This window comes from Nomascus leucogenys, chromosome 5 (genome assembly GCF_006542625.1).
Source record: "Nomascus leucogenys isolate Asia chromosome 5, Asia_NLE_v1, whole genome shotgun sequence".
In the NCBI taxonomy this organism is placed as follows: Eukaryota; Metazoa; Chordata; class Mammalia; order Primates; family Hylobatidae; genus Nomascus; species Nomascus leucogenys.
The window spans coordinates 7,106,833-7,130,319 of NC_044385.1; the positions used below are offsets into that span (position 1 = coordinate 7,106,833).

The window sequence follows — 23,487 nt, forward strand, 5'->3', positions numbered from 1 at the left end:
CGTTTTTACTTATAATATTTTCAACTTATGATGAGTTTATCAGGACATAACCGTGTGGTTAAGTCAAGGAGCATCTGTGGTACACACTAGGCATCCAGTTGGTGGAGAGTAGCGAGAATGCTAAATAGGAGGTATAGATACTAACTACAGATCACATATTCATTTAATTTTTCACACTCTACTCCTTCAGCTTGCCAACAGGTTGAATGAAGTGCCAAGGGTTGAATTACTTTTGTGTGAACCTACTGAACAATGTCACTGAAGATAGCAGCTGCATTTGCATAACAAAAGCAATGTATAAGTGATTTTTCAAAAAAGTAATAAAGCAGTCTTGGAACAGAACTTAATAATTACCTTCAGAAAAAGAATTAAGGCCAGGCACAGTGGCTCATGCCTGTAATCCCAGCATTTTGGGAGGCTAAGACGGGAGAATTGCTTAAGCCCAGGAATTTGAAACCAGTCTGCACAGCAAAGACCTCATCTCTACAAAAAATTTAAGAGCTGGCCAGGTGTGGTATCACGCACCTGAGGTCTCAGCTCCTAGGGAGGAGAATCTGCTTGAGCTGGGAGGTTGAGGCTGAAGTGAGCCATGATCTTGCCACTGCACTCTAGCCTGGGTGACAGAGTGAAACCCTGTCTCAAAAAAAAAAAAAACAATTGCAACACAGGTGGATAGACTAGCATATATATAAACTCTTTCTTCTCTAAACTTCAAAGTTGCAAGTTTATCATGATAAGAAATTTAGAGCAGTATATTCTCCTATAAGCTTCCGAACAACCCTCCCTGTCATCCACCCTCACTCCCAGACATATTATACTGGAACCATAGCTTGTCACCTTTTATGTAAGGCTGCATCAATTATAACATACATATTCAAACAAGTTTTCAATTGATGATTTTATTATTGCTGCTCTTTAGAGACTTTGTTTTTGTTCCTTTTCCTTTTGTTGTCCTTTCATCGCTCAACCTAGACCCATGCATACCTCAAGGTCTCTCCCAGGGGTATTGTACTAAACCTTAGCCCTTGAAATTCTCCTGTAAGACAAGGTTCTGCAGCTAGCTCTTTTGGAAGCACTGCAAACCGTAATTCCTTTTTAGAGATATTTGGAGCAAGTTAGAAAAGTAAAACCTGTGAAAGGTTTTTGACATCTGTCCAATACTTTTTTTCACTCCGTATTTTACAATTTGGCCTCTGAATTCTTTTTCCTGATATCATCTATTTACTGTTGAAATCTGTGAAGCAATCTTCAGAGTCAGGAGCCCAGGCAAGGGGAGTAATGGAGTAAGGAGTAAGTGAGATCATAATCCAGAGAGAAGTGGAGGCTATCTCATCGGGAGATAACCTGTTAGACCTGGAACAAAGCTTTCTTCTGGGGTCTAAATATAGGTACAGTGTCCTTGCCTTGAGTCTTTCTCCAAAGTCCAAATTGTAGTGTGAAGCAGGCTTAATTAACCTATTTAAAATGCACCTCACTTGTGCACCTCCACTCTAAACCCTCTATCCTCCATTTCTTAAACTATGGACACCAAACTCCATAGCCTGCTGCTGTGCTATCAGGAGTGACCCTTTACTTGTCAGCTAGTTTCCCTATTTTCCTCTCTATCTAGAGGCCTTGGCTTTTCTAGGCCTGAGATCATTTTGGACACATATGTGTACTGGTAAAAAGATCTCTGTACAGTACAAAATTTCCACCTGTAAGAATTTCACAGTTTAGGCCAGGTGTGGTGGCTCATGCCTGTAATTCCCACACTTTGGGGAGATGAGACAGGTGGATCACCTGAGTCCAGGAGTTCGAGACCAGCTTGGGCAACATAGCAAGACTCCATCTCTACAAAAGATAAAAATTAGCCAGGTGTGGTGGTGCACATCTGTAGTCCTAGCTACTCGAGAGGCTGAGGCGTGAAGATTGCTTGAACCTTGGAGTTCCAGGTGGTAGTGAACTGTGATCGTGCCACTGCACTCCAGCCTGGGCAACAGAGCAAGACCGTGTCTCTAAAACAAAACAAAAAAAATTACAAATACAACATTAATTGATAAGTAGACCTATGATGATAGTGGTATGTAGAGAGCAAGATGTCTGAGAAAAGCTCCTCAAAGCCCCTGAACTTGAGCAGAATCTTGGAAGGTAAGCCCATTTTCACCAGGTAGGCAGGCAATGCCTTGGAGGCCTGAGGATGGCTCACCTGGGAAAATGATTAAAAACTCCAGTGTGGGAAGGATGGGGATTGCATTGAGGATGGGCAGGGCCTCATAATATGCCAAGTACTTTGAGCTTTATCCTAAAGTCAAAAGAGAAAACCAAAGTATTTTCAATAAGAGAGAAAAATGAGGAGATGTACTTACAACACACCACTCAGACCACAGTGTGGAAGATGGCTTTGAAGAGATCAAGGTGCTGCATACGAAAGTGTGATGTGCTATTATTTGAGTTGCAAACTGAGCTAGTCATTGTTACTTGAAAGAATAACTGAAAGACAAGCTCTGATGTTTTAGACATGAATATTTGGCAGACTTTTTTTTAATGGAAAAAAAGTGAGACTGTCATTTCAAGGAAAACAACTGACAGTATTAGTTGCCAATAACAAACTTTTGAGTGAAAGTTATAATTTTGGAAAACTTGTAATTGTCACGATGAGCCTGGGAGCTTTCCAACAGCAAAAGGCTTTTCTCAGTGTATCAGTGGGGATATTAACAAATGTCATTTTGGATATTGTATGATGAATTGTGTCAGCATTTAAGAGATCTGCATAATTCAGTGAATCAGTATTTTCCAAGTCATCAGTACATGCCATTCCTGGGTAAAAAGATCCATTCAAAGTCCAAAATAGGCGAATGAATTTTAATACAGTAGGAGTATGAAAATTTCATTGTTAAAAGTTTCAGATTCTACATCTCAGGTAATCACTGACTACTACCTGTGGAGTTTTGGCATAGTAGCAGAGAAGAGTATCATTAATTGTCTGATAAGGCTACTAAAAATCCCTTCCTTCTCAAAACATTTTCTGTGCAAGGATGGATTTTCTTTAACTAAAACAACATATTGCAACTGATTGAATGCAGAAATAGATGTGAAAATCCAGCTGTCTTCCAAGCCAAACATTGAAGAGACTTGCAAAACTGTAAAATAACGTCATTCCTCTTACCAAATATGTTTGAGAAATATAGTTAGTTGTGATAGATATTCATGTTACCATGTAATGTACTTATTATTCTAATTTTAATGAAGTAATATATATTTTTACTGATTATTTTAATTTTTTATTTCATAGCTGGTAAATTTTTAATTTTTAATTGTTTTATTTTATTTTATTTTACATTTTGGGGGAGCATGTGCATGTTTGTTAAATGGGTATATTGTGTACTGATGAGAGTAGGCTTCTAGTGTACCCATGGCTCAAAGAGTGATCATTGTATTCAACCAGTAATTTTTCAACCCTCAGCCTCCTCCCCTCCTTTTGGAGTCTTCAGTGTCTATTGTATTTTCATCCCTATGTCTATGTGTACCCGTTGTTGAGCTCTCACTTATAAGTGAGAACAAAAGGTATTTGGTTTTCTGTTTCTAAGTTAGTTCACTTAGGATAATGGCCCCCTCTCTTCCATGTTGCTGCGAAGGACATAATTTCATTCTTTTTTATGACTGTGTCATATTCCATGGTGTTTATATGCCATGTTTTCTTTATTCTGTCAACTGTTGATGAAGACTTAAGTTAATTGATGACTTTGCTATTGTAAATAGTGCTGTGATGAACCTATGAGTGCAAGTGTCTTTTTTATATTTTAAAATGATTTCCTTGCGTAAATACCCAGTAGTAGGATTGCAGGGTCAAATTGTAGTTTTATTTTTAGTCAAAATTGGTAAATATTAATAGGTACAGCCTATTTGATTTTTTTAAAAAAGTCTCTTTGGAGTTCTCAATAAGTTTTAAAAGTGTAAAGGTGTCCTGAGACAAAAAAGTTTTAAAACTATGAGGTTAGACAGCTCTTTGCGGAAGGCAAGAGGTTTGGCATTAAATAAAATGAGATAAGATGGTTGCCAGAGGAGGACTGTGAGTTGGTTGGTTTGTTTAATTGTTTAATTGGGTGGATCTTAAGGATGGAAACTTCTTGCGTATGTTTATTTCCTCATAGAACATACCCAATAGTCCCTTACGAACTGCTGGTTGACTCATGTTCCAGTTGTGGGTTGTAAAAACATTTAAGAAGGTTGTAAAACCTATTTTAATTTTTATTTAATGGAATAGAATAAAAATAGTAGGCTTCACTACCATAGAAAGAATATCTATTGTTTTGTGAAACTTTAGTTTCAATTAAATCTATGTATGTCAGAATACATATGTATGTGCTGGGTCATGATGAAAAATGTTTATTTTAGTGCAGATTGCTATCAAAAGTTTTACAGATTTTGCAGGAAAGGATTGTGTTAGTCCAGCCTATGCCTGGATTCTGATTTCATGCTTATCTTGCTTGATTCTCTGCATTACCAGCTATTGTCCCCAGTGCCATTGTCTGATTTCTTACACAAGGTCTTTTATGTCTCTGTTGGCTTCTCCACACTGATCTTAGATTAATCTGATAAGAATTATATTGCAGCTTTACTTTTTCTTAGGGTTGTTTCTTCTTTGTTATCCATGTTCTATTTCCACTCAAGCCTGTACATTACACTCTTCCACTTTATCCAACAGATACTGCTCTGCAAACAATCTTTTCCAGTCAAATTAACCAGGAGTTTTCTCATTGCTGCAGTTCTGCTTAAGTCCCTCCACTCAGTTTATCTGATTTGCACTCAGTGTTCAAAGCACAAATCAAAGATCCCTTCCAGGGGAAGTCATTCCTTACCTCCTTTCCTGTCACCATCCACAATCCACAATAGGCATTCAGCACTTCTACATGGTAGATTCACAATAAGTACTAGCTACTTTAGTGAGGTATTTAGAATCATTAAATGTTTATTTCAACAACTGCCATATAGATTGAATGATGCAGGTTCTGCATAGTTTAAAAAATCCTGTAAATCCAGGCAGCAGTTCCCAGAGAATGCATGTGAACAATCAGAACTTGAAGTAGGAGCATTTCAATGTTCTGGTTGAAATGTAAAGGATTGTATCATTGTGTGCAATCAAATGGAACATAGTCTGTATGATATGTCTTTTCCTCAAATTTCCCCTGAGAGTAGACTGTGTTCAAGGACATTTATATTTTATTTGAAAAGAAAGCTGACATGCATTTTTGCAGTGTTTTTTTGAAATACAATCTTCCATTGTAATGCTTTGCAAGTATGCCCCCATATACTACCTCGTAGAGGGCCCCCTTCTTACCAACTGTGTAACCTTAAATCTGTCGGTTTAATTCTGAGAACCCTAGCTTTCTTATCTCTAAAAAGGAATTAACAATGATTGCATTGTCTATATTACATGGTGGTTAGGAGTAAATTAAATAATGTGTATAAGAAGAAATAAGTTACAGTGTTCTATACCACTGTCAGATGACTATAGTTAACAATAACATATATCATATAATTTCAAATAGCTAGAAGGAGGATACTGAACATTTCCAACACAAAAAAACTGACAAATGTTTTAGACGATGGATATGCTAATTACCCTGATTACTATACATTACATGTATTGAAACATCACTGTGTACCCCATGACTATGTGCAATTATTATTTGTCAATTAAAAAAAATTTAAAGAATGTATATAAAAATAGAGGTCAAATTTTACTTTATTAGTATATGAACTGTTGTCTCTCACCCTCTTTCTTTCATAAGTTTGGAGTCTCATAGGAGATAAAGAAGTTAGACAGGCATTAAGGAAAGCCAGGTCTGGTGTCACAGGTATCCACAGCATTAAGGGAGGCCAGGAAGCCAGCAGCCAGAGCCTGCTAGGAGAGAGCAACCACTTTATACATGGGAAATTCACACTAATAGAAAAACCAATATACGGTACATTTTCCTAAGTAATACTTTTCATAGAGAGAGTTGGTATTCCTTTTAAAACATAAATTGGCATAATAAACTGAAGATTTTTACAGGTGGGCGATGAGTACCTGTGGCTCAGTGTATTCTATTTATTTTTGTATCTGTTTAAGATTTCCCACAATAAAAATTTCTAAAATTACATGTATAATGCAAGTTTTAGAGTAGTCTAAATATAAGTGTATTAGTCCATTCTCATACTGCTATAAAGAACTATCTGAGACTGGGTAATTTATGAAGAAAAGAGATTTAGTTGACTCACAGTTCCACAGGCTTAACAGGAATTATGACTGGGAGGCCTCAGGAAACTTACAGTCACGGCAGAAGGCAAAGAGGAAGCAAGCACCTTCTCCACATGGTGGCGAGAGAGCGAGAGTGTTGGAGGAAGTGCCACACGCTTTTAAACCATGAGATATTGCGACAACTCACTCAACTAGCGTAAGAACAACAAGGGGGAAGTCCGTTCCCATGATCCAGTCACCTCCCACCAGGCCCTGCCTTCAGTTCGACATGAGATTTGGGTGGGGACACAAATCTAAACCATATCAATAGGTCACATAAGATTTGGATTCATAGGACTACTTACTCAGTTCACAGATTTCTTACATAGGTCATAGTCATTGTCGTCCATGTCAGTTCATTCCTAACATCAACTAGAAAGACAAGGATGGCCTTTCAAGAAGTGGGATAAAGAATGTTTATATTCTCCAAGGGAAATGAATCCCAAAACAAGGGACCAGGGCTGGCAAGAAGAGAAAGAGAAGCCAGGCTCAAGCCATTTGCCGACATTATGTTAGCAGTCAATACACATACAGTGGGGGAGACAATTGTTTCTTCCCCTACTGAGAATTCTTAGTGTTCAGTTCCCACAAAGCTGGACAAGTGGATTTTTGAAAAAAATGAACTGATATTTAGTAGAAGGATAAATGCCTCCTGAAAGAAATCATGTAATTTTATACCCATGGCTCTTAACTGGGCAGTATAATATTGCTGGGTATGATGTGGTGGGAGTTTAATTTGGTCTTTTAGAACTTGTAAGGTATAAAACTTTAAACAAACAACTTAATTCAGAGGTTCAGCATAAACCATTCTGTCAACCTGAAATAACTGCAAAGATCAGATCTAGTTTTAAAGAGTTTATTCCGGTGAAAAGGTGAGAATGGCCATCAGAAAATAGACTTCAGAGAAATGGGGTCAGTGCTTAGAAGTAAAAAGTTAAGGTCTTGCTTATGTAGGCAGAAAACAAATTTAACAGGATTATAGCATTTTCTATACAAGGCTGGTTTATGGGTTACAGCAATGTAATGATTGGTTACAGTTTCTTTTCTTTTCTGTAAAGCTTGTTTTCATTTCCTTTCCAATTTAAAAGTATGTTTGGCATTCCATCTTAGACAATGTGATAGTCAAGTAAAGTCCTTGTGTGAGAAAGGTAAGAAGAAAGTCAATCTGTAATGAAGATCAGCAGTGTAGAGGGAAAGGGTCTTCCCTGGTGCCCTTCAGTCATTTGCAACATTTTACAAAACAATATAGGAAGAAGGCTAATCTATAATCACAAAAACTAAAGTTACAGCTGCGTAGGTTACAGGTGCCTGTCACATGACTCAGGCCCCATAATCATATTCTTTTAGGGCTCAAAATGAGGGAAAGTTTCAACAGTTTAGATTTTGAATTACTTATTTTGACAATTCTTAAACACAGGAATAATCTATTTCTGAAAAGTTGTTCAACTAGTTGCCAAATCAGCATTTTATTCGACCTCAACATCTATTAGTCACAGAACATTAGAACTGGAGGGAGACTTTGCTTCTATAAAAGACATAATTTTGTACAAGGATTTACCCCAAATTCTTCTTGGGAATGCAGTGAGATGTACTTGAATTTTTTTTTTAATGTGGAAATAAATGAAGGTCACCAAAATGAAAACAAAGAAAGGCTATGTATTCAGCCCTTGCTGTAGCAAGGTAATCATCCACCACCACTTGTGTCTAGCAAAGACTCAAAGGCAGGCAGAGGAGTGAGAAAGCTTTATAGTAAAAAGAGAGAGAGAGAGAGAGAGAGAGAGCTCTGACTGGAGGTTGTTGTGTGGAGAAGCTGAAAGTGGGTATCTAATGTAACTAGATTGAGGAGTGTCTAGCTTTCTCTGGTTTGTCCAGAGTTATAGGCAGAGGCAAAAATTAGGGAAACTGGTTGTCATTGCCTGAGTCTTGACCATTGTGGACTTACTACTGCTGAGCTTGTGGTTTGGCTTCCCAGGCTGGTTGCAGGGGCTGTGGGTCAGAGTTCTGTGCTCATATGTGGTCTAGCCATTGTCTCTGTATACTCAGTTTCCCAAAAGGTACTGTTCAGGATGCAGTGATTAAACTAGTGTAATTAAACTAATATTTATCCTGAAGAAACTCAGTAAAAGAGAACAAAAGAAATAAGACATATACACATATGACTATAATGTAATACAGAGTGTGTCATAAGTAGAGAATAAAGAAAGTCTTAATAGCTCCAGAGAAAAGAAGACACCACATTTCTGAGTGTTGCACTCTTAGAAATAGTGTCATCTCAGAGTTTGCACCGAAAGAAGGAAGGGGAACATATGCTGTAAAGTACATGTTTTATCAAGGAAGTAGCATTCTCATTTTATAGGGAAGGAGTACAAAGACCTAGCCCAGAGAGGCTAAATTTTCCTAACATCATTCATCAAATGACAGACCTGGGATTTGCACATGGCTCTGCTAAGCGACAAAGGCCACATTCTTTATACCAGAGGTTATCAAAGTTGTTTATCCATGCGAGTATCAAAATGTTAAGGGAGCAGGTGCAGTTTTAAAAATATAGTCAGTATTTTAATTTTTTCTTTTAAACAATAAAAAACAAAGCTATTGTTTTTCATTATTCCAGGTATAGAAAGTAAAGCTCTACAGGGTCCTCTTGGCTGGCGGAGACACATAGAAATTGCTGGCTTTCAATGGAGGGCATTTCAAACTACCTAGGTGTTTCTATGAGACTTTAACAATTACCAAATGGGGAAATAGTTTTAAATAATTCAGCATCACTGCCATGACCTTCTGATGTTCATGTTCTAGCCACAAAATAATAGTCACAGATATCTAGTAATTAAGGCACTTTTTTTATTTTGTATTCATTTATTCATAGGATCGTTGAGAATTGTTGTCAGGAAGAAGGCAACTAAACATTCTGATTTTCTTGGCACTCATGGGGAAAACAAAATTGTGGTGGATATAAAAGAGCCAGTTATTGGACTAGAAGTTATATGTTTGTGTGCCAAGTCTTGGACCTACTTTGCCTTGGGATTTTGTATGAATTAGTCCACCATTCATCCTAATTCCTCTCTTGAGAACAGTGTGGAATGAACGAATAGTTGAAACTAGGTCCTGTGCAGAACCTTCTTTCATAGGTGGACTAGCAAGAAGGAGATGTTTTTTCCAAATCCCCATATAAAAGGCAAGTCAGAAAAGTCACATTGAATTTTCTCTGCTTTAAAACTAACCATTCGGTGGGTTAGAAAGATCGATATCGCTGTTCCAATACTTCAGAAAAATAAAATCCATCTTAACGTTGTAGTGCCTTGAATCGGCAACACTAGCAAGGGTACAATTAAAGTAGAAATCTTTTCCTTTTGCCCTTCTACAGTTTACTCATTGATCTTAAAAGAATTCTAGGAACTGGAATTTTAAAAATCATTGTACAAAATAAGTAAACCAAGAGTGTTACACAGAGAAAAAGGTCAGATTCAGCAGCTGCAGAAACCACTTTAAAACTTTGAAAACCATGAAACATCTAAGACAAATAAATCACCATGCTTATATTTGTTTTTAGTGTGTGCACCTGAAATCTTCTTCATTGACATGAGGATGCTTTTGTCCTTTTAAAGTGCTTTTGCCCTACGTTCAGGTTATAATCCCTTTTTAATTTTATTTTGAAAATGATAGTTAGAAACATGGTATTGTTTCATGGACTAAGCCAGCTGGATGGACCCAGGCAAAGCACTATCATATATAAAGTGATGATGGCTGTGAGGTCATCCCTTTAATTACTCCCAGAAGAACTCTACTAAAACCATCCCAGAGACATCTCTGGGCTGCATTTTATAAGTATGTTACCATAAAAATAAATTACTTAAGTAAAATTTCTTGATATCACACCATTAAAAATATATATTTTTAGCCCTTCTGCCTACACGTAATCCAAAGTCCTCATGTTTCATCTCAGCGGAAGCAGAGTACTGCTGTCTCTTGTGGCTTCAGATAGAGCATTTCATACTCTGACAGGTCCTGCCCAGGTTTCATGAGAATATTAAGCTCGAATGACCTGAGGCATCTATTGTGTGTAATAAATAAACTTCTCTCCTATGCATTTGGAATGCCACTAGTCCTGTACCAGCCTTGAAAGAATTGAGAGAAGAATCACCTACATGATACTCTGAAATGTTCTAGGCTCTGCATCATTGAACACATGATGACAGAGCCTTATTTTCAACAATGGGTACATTTATTGTTTTCAGTCAGTTTATGGGAATAACAGAGATGCTTTTAGTCCATAGTGCATGTTCAGTCTTATTTCCTGGTTTGCAGTGTAGGATTAAGATGGAAGTAAGCATGCAGAAGGCTGTTCTTCCCACCATCAGTTCTGGAGTTGTGTGAAGGTATTGGAGGGAGAATATGGGTAACACAGGTATCTGGAAACGGGTCTGTGATGCCCAGTGGCCATCAATAGACTGGATTGTTTTTACACTTGTCTTTTCATTTTTTTTTTACTTGCAGAGGCGGGGGGTCTTATTATGGTCTCTAACTCCTGGCCTCAAGCAATCATTCTGCCTCAGCTTTCCAAAGCACTGAGATTACAGTGTGAACCATGGTACCTGGCCTCGGCCAGGTTTCCCTTACAAATATCAAGTGGGGCAGACAATTGTAGAAGGATGTGCTCTATACAGAACTATGAGAATGACTGGGTCTGTTGCTCACGAAAAGAAGGATGAGATACTGTGGATCAACATTTATGGATGTACGAATACCATGAATAGGATAAACAAAGTGTTAGTCACTAAATTCTTATACTGTTGAGCTTGAATGAGGCAAGAATTAAATAATAGGAACTAGATATGAATTCAACTAGCAGATAATTTACATACAGAATTTATTACCCAAGGAGCTGGGAAACTTAAATGGCTTCCAAAATATTTGTATGAATTTATAAACAACAAAGACATAAATGGCTACAAAGACAAGCTGGGATTTAAATCAAAGAACTGAAACATTAGAGTAATTCTTATATTCCAAAGCTATTTTAAATCTGTTGTACTCCGTGGAGGTATTGTGAGACCCCTTCCCTGTAGTAAAAATGTTTCAAAATGGCAAGCTTGGCCAGGTGTGGTGGCTTACTCCTGTAATCCCAGAGCTTTGGGAGGCTGTGGCAGGTGGATCACTTGAAGTCAGGAATTTGAGACCAGCCTGGATAACATGGTGAAACCCCATCTCTACTAAAAATACAAAAATTAGCTGGGCATGATGGCGGGCGCTTGTAATCCCAGCTATTTGAGAGGCTGAGACAGGAGAATCACTTGAACCTGGGAGGTGGAGGCTGCAGTGAGCCAAGATTGGACTCTCATACTCCAGCCTGGGCAACAGAGTGAGACTCTGTCTCAAAAAAAAAAAAGTGAGTGAGTGAGACCCTGTCTCAATAATAAAATAAAATAAAATAAAAATGAAATAATAAAATAAAATGGCAAGCTCAGCCAAGAGCCCTTTGACTTTTTTTATGTCCTTCCTGCCAGAATCTCAGAGATTAGCTAAATCCTAGGCATCTTCTGCATTCTCTGCCTTTTTCACTCATCCAAATCAATGGCTGTCTTTAGGTATTTTGTTTGCTAAATATTCGTTGTTCATTTATTTTTTAGAGGAATGATTGGTCCATTTTTGTTACACATAGAGGTTGCTGAATTTCAAGGTGATTCCAGAAGCTAGAATAGAAGGGCTTGTCTGAAATCAAGCACCTGCATCAATTAAAAAGAGTCCCAAGAGAAGCCTTTCATCTGTCAGGAACTGTGGTCTGTCCATCTGAAAAGGGGCTGATGATAAGAACTGTGGTCTCTCCATCTGAAAGGGGGCTGGTGATAAGAACTGTGGTCTTTCCATCTGAAAGGGGGCTGATGATAAGAACTGTGGGCCCTCCATCTGAAAGGGGGCTGATGATAAGAACTGTGGTCTCTCCATCTGAAAGGGGGCTGATGATAAGAACTGTGGGCTCTCCATCTGAAAGGGGGCTGATGATAAGACTGTTGATTAGGACTTCTAGGGTTACTAGAGATGTGACTAAGAAAAAAGGGAATGTAAACAATTTCGTTCATTAACTCTGAATTTAAAAGATTGTAAAAAAGAGATAATTTGGGGGTAGACTAGTTTAGTTGTTGAAAGTCAATAGCAATTATACAGAATGTTTACAGAGAGTACATTATAAAGAGCAGTTGGCGATATTTAACCCCCGAATGTGTTACAACAGGCATTTGAATAAAGAACGTTTAATATTTTAATACTATTAAAGTGGGAATTCTTAATTATTATTATTATTATTTTTTTGAGATGGAGTTTAGCTCTTGTCGCCCAGACTGGAGTGCAGTGGCATGATCTTGGCTGACTGCAACCTCTGCCTCCCGGGTTCAAGCAGTTCTCCTGCCTCAGCCTCCTGAGTAGCTGGGATTACAGGTGTGAGCCACCGCGCCCGGCCGGAATTCTTAATTATTTCAAATAGAAAATAATATTAATTATAAAAGTAATATGTCCTGTTGGTGAACATACAAACACAGCAAAGAAGTATGTAAAGTAAAAAATGGGGGGTGATAATTCCTCATGGACCATGCCACAGATAGCAAAACTAATGCAAATTACCAAAGCCTTTATAATCTAAAGAGAATGATATTTATGTTAATAAATAACTTATATATGAGTCACGTAAAGTAAGGTAGGGTAAAAAAAGTTTAAAAATAAAGATCTCAAGTAGTGTAACAGGGACTATGATCATATCCAGTTGGGATGAGAGAGGTGAGGGGAGGGATAAAGACAGACGTCAGTAGGAAATTACAATTTGGAATGATTCTAGAAGTATAACTGAATTTCCACAGGCACAGATGGAAAAGGGAAGGGTGCAACTGGCATGAGGAAGAGTATGTGAGAAGGTGAGGCAGGCAGGAGCAATTGCTGAGCATGTGGGAAGCAAGTTATAACACTAGAATGACAGTTGGGCGTCATATCGTGGACAAATTTGAGTGGTCATTTCGCTTACAGAAAATTCATGGGGTTGTCAGGCCAATGAAAGTTTTAAACAAGAGATGAAATATTTAAACTTGTTCCCAAGTTAATTCTGGGGTTTGCTACTTGAGCGAACTGATGTGAGCTCAACTGGGATCAGGAGGTAAGGAGTTCATATAAGAGAGAATTTCAAGCAGGCAGTACATGAACTAAGTTGATAGCAAAGGTGGAATTGTGTTTGAGAATGACTACAGAGACACCTTCCAGAAAGGTTAAAATTGTCAAGTTGGAGAGGCAGAAGGAGAAGGATTCTGACAGAATTCATTATTCTGTGCAGGAGTCTTATTCATTCCATCTTGATGCTGAAGATGAAGCAATTGATTAAAGTATTCATGTGCTCTGCCTCCTCCTTTCCTTTATAGCTCTCTATCCTGCCTACCCTGTAGGATCAGCTTAATCTTACTTTTCCCATGAAGCCTTTCCCAGATAGTTCAGGGGACATTGACAACTCTCCTATTTGAACTTTGACTGCAATAAAAATTAGCCATGAGGCTCCTTTTGAGAGTTAAAGAAGTGATACCTCCTAGGAACAAAAAAGAAATCTGGAAACCTAAGTTACTCCGTCACATACATTTAGCACCGTTGGCATTTTCTACCTTGGGGCAAATACTTACTTACCATGGCCGAAGAGTACAATGTAATTAACCAGGTGGCCTATTTGGTCATGCTACTTCCTTCTTTCTGTCTTTCATAGCTGTGAAATCTCATTCAATTGTTTGACTTGTCTGTCCAACATTCTTTTCTGCATCAATTTTTGTCTTTCTTTGGCGCTTTTTTTTTTTTGAGACAGAGTCTTGCTCTGTTGCCCAGGCTGGAGTGCAGTGGTGTGTTCTCGGCTTGCTGCAGCCTCTGCCTCTCGGGTTCAAGCGATTCTTCTGCCTCAGCCTTCCAAGTAGCTGGGATTACAGGTGTGCACCACTACCCCGCCCAGCTAATTGTTGTATTTTTAGTAGAGATGGGCTTTCACCATGTTGGCCAAGCTGGTCTCGAACTCCTGACCTCGTGATCCACCTGCCTCGGCCTCCCAAAGTGCTGGGATTACAGATGTGAGCCACCGCACCCGGCCCTTGGGCTCTTTCTCATTATTCAGCAACCACCCACTCTTATTTTTTTTGAGACTGCTTTTCTTACACTTTTTTCTGCTGTATAACTCTATCCATGTTCAATGGGTTTTCATATTGAATAAGGTGATAACGAATGCCTTTAGTTTCTCTGCCCAGCACCCCTTCCAACTCCACCTCCAGTGTTATAAATCAAAGTTTTTGCCCCAAAATTCAGGTATGGAAATTAGAGAAGGAATTTCTCCTTGGATTCATATAAACTTGTCAGCATTAAATAATGAGATTGAGAAAATATGATTAAGTGTAGAATTTATTTGAGCACAAAGTTTGAGGCTGTCACCACCTGGGTAACACAGACTCCAAAAGAATGGGGTTAGTGCATCCAAGTGTGGAGGTAAGGTTTCACTTATATAAGTAGAGACAGAGAAATGTAACAGAGTTGCAACATTTTTCATGCAAGACCAATTCTTAGATTATGTTACAGGAGTTTGATTAGTTATAGTTTACTACATTCCAAGGAAGACTGATTCGATATTTTATAAGGATGGGTAATGGACTCTTATTTATGGCACCTTTCAGCCTTTCCTAATCATCTACAGCACAAGAGTAACATACTGTAATGTGTAATCGGAGACGCAGGAATTGCAGCTGCATGCTATGTGACTCAGGCCATATAGTCACATTTTTCTCAAAGCTCAAATAATTTAAAGTTCCAAAAGCTTTAAGTTTGAATTATTTAATTTTACAAACTGTAAAGCTCAAGCAGTAAGGGCAGCCATTTTTGCTGTTCTGTGCATTGAAGAACTAAGAGAGGACTCTGGGCTAAGAAGAAAAAGTGGAATCACCACAAGGAGCAGAGTGGAGGGGGCAGTAAGCATGCCCTAAAGGCGGGCTGCTTATGAGACCCACTCGTGTGCCCGTCTTCGAGTTCCAGAAAACATCCCACAGTACTTACAACACATTTCTTTGTTCATGACAGTTTAATTTGGGATTCTGCAACCCAAGTAATCCCAACAAACACAGTGAGCATAGTTGTTTATTTATCTGTTTATTTATTTACAGTAGAGGTTATATTCCTTGAGACGAATGACAGATGCTTTATTTAAAAAAACAGAAACGTCTATAAATTAGAAAAAATCACCTCTATTTCTGCAAAATCACAAAAGGATAAAATTTCTAAGCTTCTAAGCTTTCAAATGAGTTATCTTGTGTGTGTGTGTGTGCGCATATGTGTGTGTGTGTGTGTGTGTGTGTGTGGTGGTGGTGGTGTTTTTTTTTGGACATGGAGTCTCGCTCTGTCACCCAGGCTGGAGTGCAGTTGCGCGATGTCGGCTCACTGCAACCTCTGCTTCCCAGGTTCAAGGGATTCTTCTGCCTCAGCCTCTTGATTAGCTGGGACTACAGGCACCCGCCACCACACCTGATTAATGTTTTTGTATTTTTAGTAGAGACAGAATTTCGCCATGTTGGCCAGGCTGGTCTCAAACTCCTGACCTCAGGTGATCCGTTGGCCTCGGCTTCCCAAGTGCTGGGATTATAGGCATGAGCCACCATACCTCACTGAGTTACTATTTTTTAAATAAGTAAATCTGTATTTAAGATAAACTAGGACAGATTTACATGCAATAAGATTTTACTAGTTTCTATTTTTAGTCAATTATTCATGAAAATGGCAGTTTTTTAATATGAAAAGAGTAATTAATTCTGAGTTAAGATACTGACTGCAATCAGCTATAACATGGGGAAAAATCATATCAATTAGAAGCAGCTTTAATTGAATTATTACAGCAGAAAACAGTTTGTGTTGCAAATTTTAATCTCATTATTCTTAATTTAACTTTCATTAGAGACTGACTCTACTTTCTCTGTTTTCACTGATGAATTCTGAAGTGTAAATGATTTTCTGCATTCGAAAGGCTTTCTGAAGTAAAAAGAATTATAGGCGGATTTAAATTATGAAAACCTGCCACCACCTAATTGCCCAAGAAATCCACGAAGTGCTTTAGTGATCATTTCTCCCATTTTCATAGCTAGCACTTAAAATGACAGTACACGCCACAATTTGAAAGTATGTGCACATAGAAAAAAAGCCATTCAATCTGCCCATTTAGTCTCCCATTTATATCTCCAAATGCCTGTGCTTAATGGTGGTTGTAAGGCAGAGTTGGAAAACTTCTTTTGAAATTTTGATTGATTCATTTCTTTTTCAGAATTACAGAGTACACAATGTTTTAGCTTTACTTCATACAAATGTTTTGCCTACAGTCCTGATGTCTCTGTAAAGCGATTGGCTTAATGAAATCAATAATAATGATATTGTGGTAAAGTTCCAGCAAATATAGCTACAAGTTAATTTAAACTCCCATAATTGTTTAGAACATTAGAGAACTGGAAAGGTTTCAAGGCAGTGATTCTGTTTTCATCAATATGTGGGAGCCCTGTCTGGCAGCCCCTCTTGAATAATTAGTAACTCTCTTCAAAGATGATGTACCTGCATAATATGCTCCTTCTTTCATTCCGCCAAGTATTCGGGCGGGGACTGTTTAACCTGAGCCTTTTTGAAATATATCACAAGCTTGAAGTGACATCTAAACTATTCCAAAGGAAATGCTAATTATGAATTCCTGGGAAAAGAGCAGGGTGTTGAAGTTCAATAGTGCCTTTCATCTTGAGGGCTTACACATGGCAATGAACTTGAGTGTTACATCTACAGGCAAGAAGACAGCCTCATCAACAGCCACTGATTTACTCTCTTGCATTAAAGGAAGAAATTCCTCTAACAAGTAAGCTAAAGTATCTCTGCATTAGATAGAGCAGAAAAAATAAGAGGGATAAGAGTGTTTTAACCTGCACTACGTTGAGCTACTCTGTGTCATTATTTCTGACGCTGATAATGTATTTTTTCACAAAAGTTACATACAAAGAAAAAAAACATATCAAACATCTCAAGACCAAATCTTAAATTAACTTCCACTTTTGTTTTGAGGCTCTCAGAAAAAGCAAACATATGCCTTCAACAAAAATACATCAATCCCCTCTCCTCTTTTTAAAGTAAGCCTCCATTATGGACCAGGCACTTTATATATTAACAATGCAAAGATGAGTAAGGTAAGAATTTTTTCCTCCAGAAGTTTACATCTAAGGGAAAACAGATAGTTTTGCTAGTTAATGAAATATGGAGGGTTCTGTAATAGAAGCAAAAAAAGTTTTGAGTGAGTTCAGCAATACATATTCTGAAAATTACTTTGCAAAATACAGTTGTTTAACTTTTACTTTTATCACACATAGTAAATCAGTTTGCATTAAAAAATTAAGTCTTGCAAAGAGCACTGAATTCAATTTTTAATCTTCTAAATAACTTCAGGAGGCAAATTTGTCAAGAAGAGATAAGAGCAAATGTTTTCATTTTGTTAAAAGTGAATGCAATCTCATTTCCCCTTCTAAATATGATTTTTTCATAGCTTACATAGCCTTTGCTTATATGCACGGATATTTCCCCTGACATTTCATCAAATCAAATCTCCTGTCTTGCAGGGGCCAACATGAACTCAGTTTTTTACAAGAAATCAAAGACAGAGCTTATGTATAGGCATCTCTGACTACTTATTGCTTGACAATTTATTGCATCTAACAAATATTTGCACTTAACCACAGCATCTTTGCCGGCTGAATTATAAAAGAAAAAGGGTCCGTATCTTCCTAGTACAAGATGAAGGAAGAAAATTATGTTGATGATGATGATGATGATGGTGGTGGTGGTGGCATTATAGTAAGCATTTAATTAGCATTGTTTCACTAATTCTCGCCCTTGATAAGATGTATAAAATTTATGATTATCTCCATTTTACAGATGATATAACCGAATCTTTGAGTGTTAAATTAACTCACCTGTTTAGATAGCTTGTAAGTAGTATAGTCAGGATTCAAACTCAGGTCTAACTGGCCTAAATGCATGCTTTTAATAACTACGGCTTGCATTGAAACTAAAATGTGCTGACAGTTGGAAGCAAATGCATTTGTATAAGGTCTCGTTTGATTTATTATTTTATTTTATTTATTTCTGAGACAGAGTCTCATTCTGTAGCCCAGGCTGGAGTGCAGTGGTAGGACCACAGCTCACTGCAGCCTTGACCTCCCAGCCTCAAGAGATCCTCTCACTTCAGCCTCCTGAGTAGCTGGGATCACAGGTGCTTGCCACCATGCCCAGTTCATTTTTGTATTTTTTTTTTTTTTTTTTTGGAGAGATGGAGTTTTGCCACGTTGCTCAAGCTGGTCTCAAACTGCTGAGCTCAAGTCATCCTCCTGCATTGGCCTCCCAAAGTGCTGAGATTACTGGTGTGAGCCACCAACCCTGGCCTGGCTTTGTTTAATTTAATAGCTTCATCTATTTGTCTCTAACAGGGAATTGGCTCTTTGACCTAGTGTGGAAACTTACCTCCTTCTGAATGCTGATGATTATTTCCAGACTTAATCATTTTGTGGCTAGCAGAAATCTTACAGATCATCTGCTTCGAACTTAAGAGTAAAGAAAATAGCCTTCAGAAAAATCCTCGGTGACCCAAGGCATGCCAGCTCTCCTGTCCATGTCCATCGTCTAGTGTTCTCTTCTCCCATGCCCAGTTTCCTCACCCTCAGAAACAGGCTTATGGAAGTGAAAACACACAACTCAATGGCATTTTAATGAATATCTGCATGTGCATATATGTGTGTGTATACACATATATACATGCATATATATGCGTGTGTGTGTGTGTATATATATATATATACACACACACATATATATACACACACATACATGTATATATGGGATACTTGAGGTACCTGAGTCTTTTGGCCTTAGACTAAATTGCCCCAAATATTTTCATATTTATTGGAGTTGCTTTTTACTATCCCTCATACCTCTTACTGTCTAACTAGTTCTGTTTTTTTTGCTTGCTTTTAGCATTTTTCTTCTCATCCAATTGCTGTTGCTAATAGGGAGAAAACAGACCATCAAGCTTGTTGAAGTCATGCTTAATATAAAAATTAACAGACTCTGAGTGAAGGCTTGAGGAAACGTCAACAGATGAGATAGATGTGTTTTTTTATGTGGCCTTGGTGACTGTGACAACCAAAATGAGTGATTGAGACATAAATCTCAATCACTGAGGCTTGTTGAGCCAGCTTGAGGACAAGTTACAGATGCCTGTGTGGCTGTTTTTCCCAAAGAGGTTCTTAGGAGGTTTAGTATTTATACATTTTCCTTAAAAAAGAGGAGGCAACAGTGAGAGGAATGATTACATACTTGCGAGACTTTAATTAGTGCCCTGTAAGTTTACGTTTTACGTAAGATAAGGTGAACATTTGAAGAAAAAGGGAATGGAGGGAGCAGACATAACAGGGAGGAGTGAAGGAATGACTAATCTCATTTTAGCTTTGTTCTGTACTGGGAAGATAAGTCATTAATCAACATTATCAATGTGGAGCCTTTCAAAAGGGTCTGTTTCTGTTTGCCCCTTAGGGAAGAAAGCCTAATAGTGGTTAGTGAGGAAGGGGTACAACGAGGTGTGTCCCACCCCCATCCCATCATGGCCATGAACTTAGCTTCCAGGGTTTCCCTGGGGTCCCCTTAGCCAAGAAGGGGTCCCTTCAGTCATTTGAGTGCTAGAATTTTCTCTTTTTTAATTGATTTTAGTTTTTAGAAATCAGGGTTTTTTTGTTTTTTTTTTGTATGTGTTTTTGTTTTTTCATTTTGTTGTTGTTGTTGTTTTCTTTTGTTTGTTTTTGTCTCATTCTAGGCCATGGGAAGGTTCATGGATAAATTATTTCTGGATAAAGATAAAAACAGCTGAATGCATGTACATGATCACGTTTTCAGTCTAGAACACCAATCCTATTTTTACTTGGAGTTAAAATTTTTTTCTCTTGTGGAAATTATGACTCAGAAAAATGGAATATTTTGAAATACAACCACAGAAGTCACTTTTAATTTCCAGCCTCCTATTCTCACTCCTTTGGGATCCCATGAACTGAGAGGGGATGAGACCGTACAAAGAAAACACTGCCGCTCAGAGCTACACACCTTAATTCAGCCTGACGCAGAGGTGACTGTTGCCACATCTCTAGGTGCTGAGATGAAAGTGCGAGTCAGAGAGGTTTCCATGTCCCTCTAATCCAGCCTGCTTTAAACCATTAAGCAGATAATACAAGGGTTTAGAGGCCGATATGAGGCAGGACAAAGCAGCTTATTCTGCATTTCTGAACATTGTAGCAGGTCAATCATGAACAAATAGTAACAAAATGAAAAGTCATGAGAGTATTATCTATTTTCATGTTTCTATACTTAGAGATCTTTATTACAACAGAAGTGGGGTATTTGGTATTTGGTTGTTGTTGGGGTCTCTTGCAGGCCTGATAAAAGCATTTTTTTTTCTTTTTCTTTTCTTTTTTTTTTTTGAGATGAAGTCTCACTCTGTCTCCCAGGCTGGAGGGCAGTGGTACCATCTCAGCTCACTGCAACCTCTGCCTCTGGGGTTCAGGTGATTCTCCTGCCTCAGCCTCCCGAGTAGCTGGGATTACAGGCGCCTGCCACCACGCCCAGCTAATTTTTGTATTTTTAGTAGAGACAGGGTTGCGCCATGTTGGCCAGGCTGATCTGGAACTCTTGACCTCAGGTGATCTGCCTGCCTCGGTCTCCCAAAGTGCTGGGATTACAGGCGTGAGCCACCACGCCCAGCCCCATGTTCTTTTTATACTTGATTTTGGAGCCAACTGAGAACCATAACCATAAAGACAGGCACTTAGGGGTCACAACATCACCCTGATGGCTGATAAAGGTATTATGGAAGAATGTTTGTGCACAAGTCACTGTTAATCCTGAAACACAATCCTGAATAGACTTGCTCACCCCACTAGGGCAGGCATCTCTCCATCAGCAGAGTTAGATGTGGGCTTCTAGCCGAGAGAAAAAGAATGGGCCCTGCAGGCCAGTTTCTCATTCCCAGCTCTTCTATCTGATAAGTCAGCTCAGCTCCCGTGGAGTAAATTAGGGGGTAGAGACAGGCAAGGGGATTAGGGTAATGGCGCTCCTTCCACATGGAAAGAAACATAAAGATGGAGAATAAGCATCCCCAGATATCATGGGTGTGCATGGACATTTGGTCTAATATTTGTTGTTCTATATATGTACCAGGCTTTATATATGTTGTATCATTTGCCCTTAAAATACTTTACCCCACCCTAGGCCCAATGCAATCCCATGAAGAATGCTATGAAGAAATTATTACAAGTATTATTATCACCATTTTATGGATCAGAAAACTGAGTTTTAGAGAGGTTGTTTAACTTACTCAAAGAACATAGATAATAATTAGAAGAGCTCAGAGTCAAATACAAACCTGTGTTTCATTAAAACCCATTCTTTCCACATCTCCAGTTATTTGTCATAGTAATACATCTGTTCATAGTGTGATTACAGCATAGTAATACATCCATTGATACCAAGCGCAATAGATTTCTTAGCTGAAAACCATTCTAAAGCTATGTTGATGGAAATTTTTTTTTCTTTTTTTTTTTTTTTTTTTTTTGATATAGAGTCTCACTCTTTTGCCCAGGCCGGAGTGCAGTGGCGCTATCTTGGGTCACTGCAACCTCCGCCTCCTGGGTTCATGCCATTCTTCTGCCTCAGCCTCCCAAGTAGCTGGGACTACAGGCGCCCGCCACTGCACCCGACTAATTTTTTGTATTTTTAGTAGAGATGGGGTTTCACCGTGTTAGCCAGGATGGTCTCGATCTCCTGACCTCATGATCCGCCTGCCTTGGCCTCCCAAAGTGCTGGGATTACAGGCGTGAGCCACTGTGCCCGGCCAATGGAAATTTGATAATTCATTAATATAAAGTTTAGACTGTGTTTTTTTTTAACTGTTTACGTTGAAATAATTTTAGGCTTACAGAAAAAAAGAAAACAGAATTCCCATACACCCTTTACTCAACTTCCCTTAATGTTAATGTCTTATATAACCATGGCATAATTATCAAAACAAGAAATTAACATTAGTACAACACTATTAGCTAAACTACATACTTTACTCAGATTTCACCTTGGTTGTCACTATTGACTGAATTTTTTGAGGGTTGGAACTGTATTGTATGCATTTTCATATCCGTGGTGCCTAGTCATATATCTGGTCTAGAGTTAGTGATAAGTGGTTGTGGAATGAGTAAATGGATGAATGGATTTTAAGTCCCATACTACCACTTGGGTATGTTTGTGTGTCTCTGCATCTCCCAGGTTTAGAAGCACATGAGTAAAGTCTGTGGCTATGATTTGAATGAATGAATGTTCTTCAAAACTAAATTCCACATTGACTTTGTGAAGCACAGCCCTTTAGAATTAACAGCAATTTGTAAAAGTAAAAGAGAGTGTACTAATGAGATTGAAACAAAGATAAAGGGGAATCTAGTAAACAGGCAGAAGGCTGTGGTGTTACATTCATTTTATTGTACATATATGTGTGTGTGTGCACATGTGTGTGTACATGCATGTGTATGTGTACTTGTGTGCATATATATGTGTGTGTGTACATGTGCATGTGTGGAGTGTATGTGCACATGCATGAGTGTATGTGCATGAGAGTGTGTATGTGTGTGTATTTGTTTTGTAACACACTTCAGTAAGTACCCGGGCAAGAGATGTAATAGTAGTTGGCAATCAGTCCTGGATTTCTAGGCAGGTTTTAGAACTTTATTGTAAAACAAAATCACGGAAATTCTCTTGCTTGAAGAAGCAATTCAAGCAGATGCTTTTAAGGCTGTACTTGCTTTTGCACTGATTTCAGTAGAGGTAACATTAATGAAGCATGAATGTGCTATGACAATGGTTGCTAAAACCTTGTGAAATAAACAATCTTTGATCTTAACCTTTATAACCAAGGTACATGAAGTCAGGAGAAAGGCAATATTCAAAGCACAAAATTCCTATTGGTAGCTTAATGGACCCTAACATGGCTGTTTTTGTTGCTGTTTCCTCCATCTCTTTTTAACAGAATTTAAACTATTAATGTGGCAAAAACTAGAAAGGCAAGAATACGACATTGTTCTTAGTTGGGCAAAACTGGAATACAAAATTGTTATGAGAGCAATTTTTTTCAA

General features: G+C 38.3%; 1 protein-coding gene across 5 annotated transcripts in view; it reads left to right on the forward strand.

Annotated features, from left to right (window-relative positions):
• The window catches only part of RGS7 (regulator of G protein signaling 7), a 582,263-nt gene that overhangs the window by 251,430 nt on the left and 307,346 nt on the right, over nucleotides 1–23,487 (forward strand). The window contains exons 1-2 of one of the 5 annotated variants that reach the window (XM_030812617.1): nucleotides 5,832–5,837; nucleotides 7,404–7,407. The exons of the other annotated variants lie outside the window; for them this stretch is intronic. The gene's annotated coding sequence lies outside the window, so the exon portion shown is untranslated. Of the gene's footprint in view, nucleotides 1–5,831; nucleotides 5,838–7,403; nucleotides 7,408–23,487 lie in introns of those variants that run through there. 5 annotated transcript variants of the gene reach the window in all.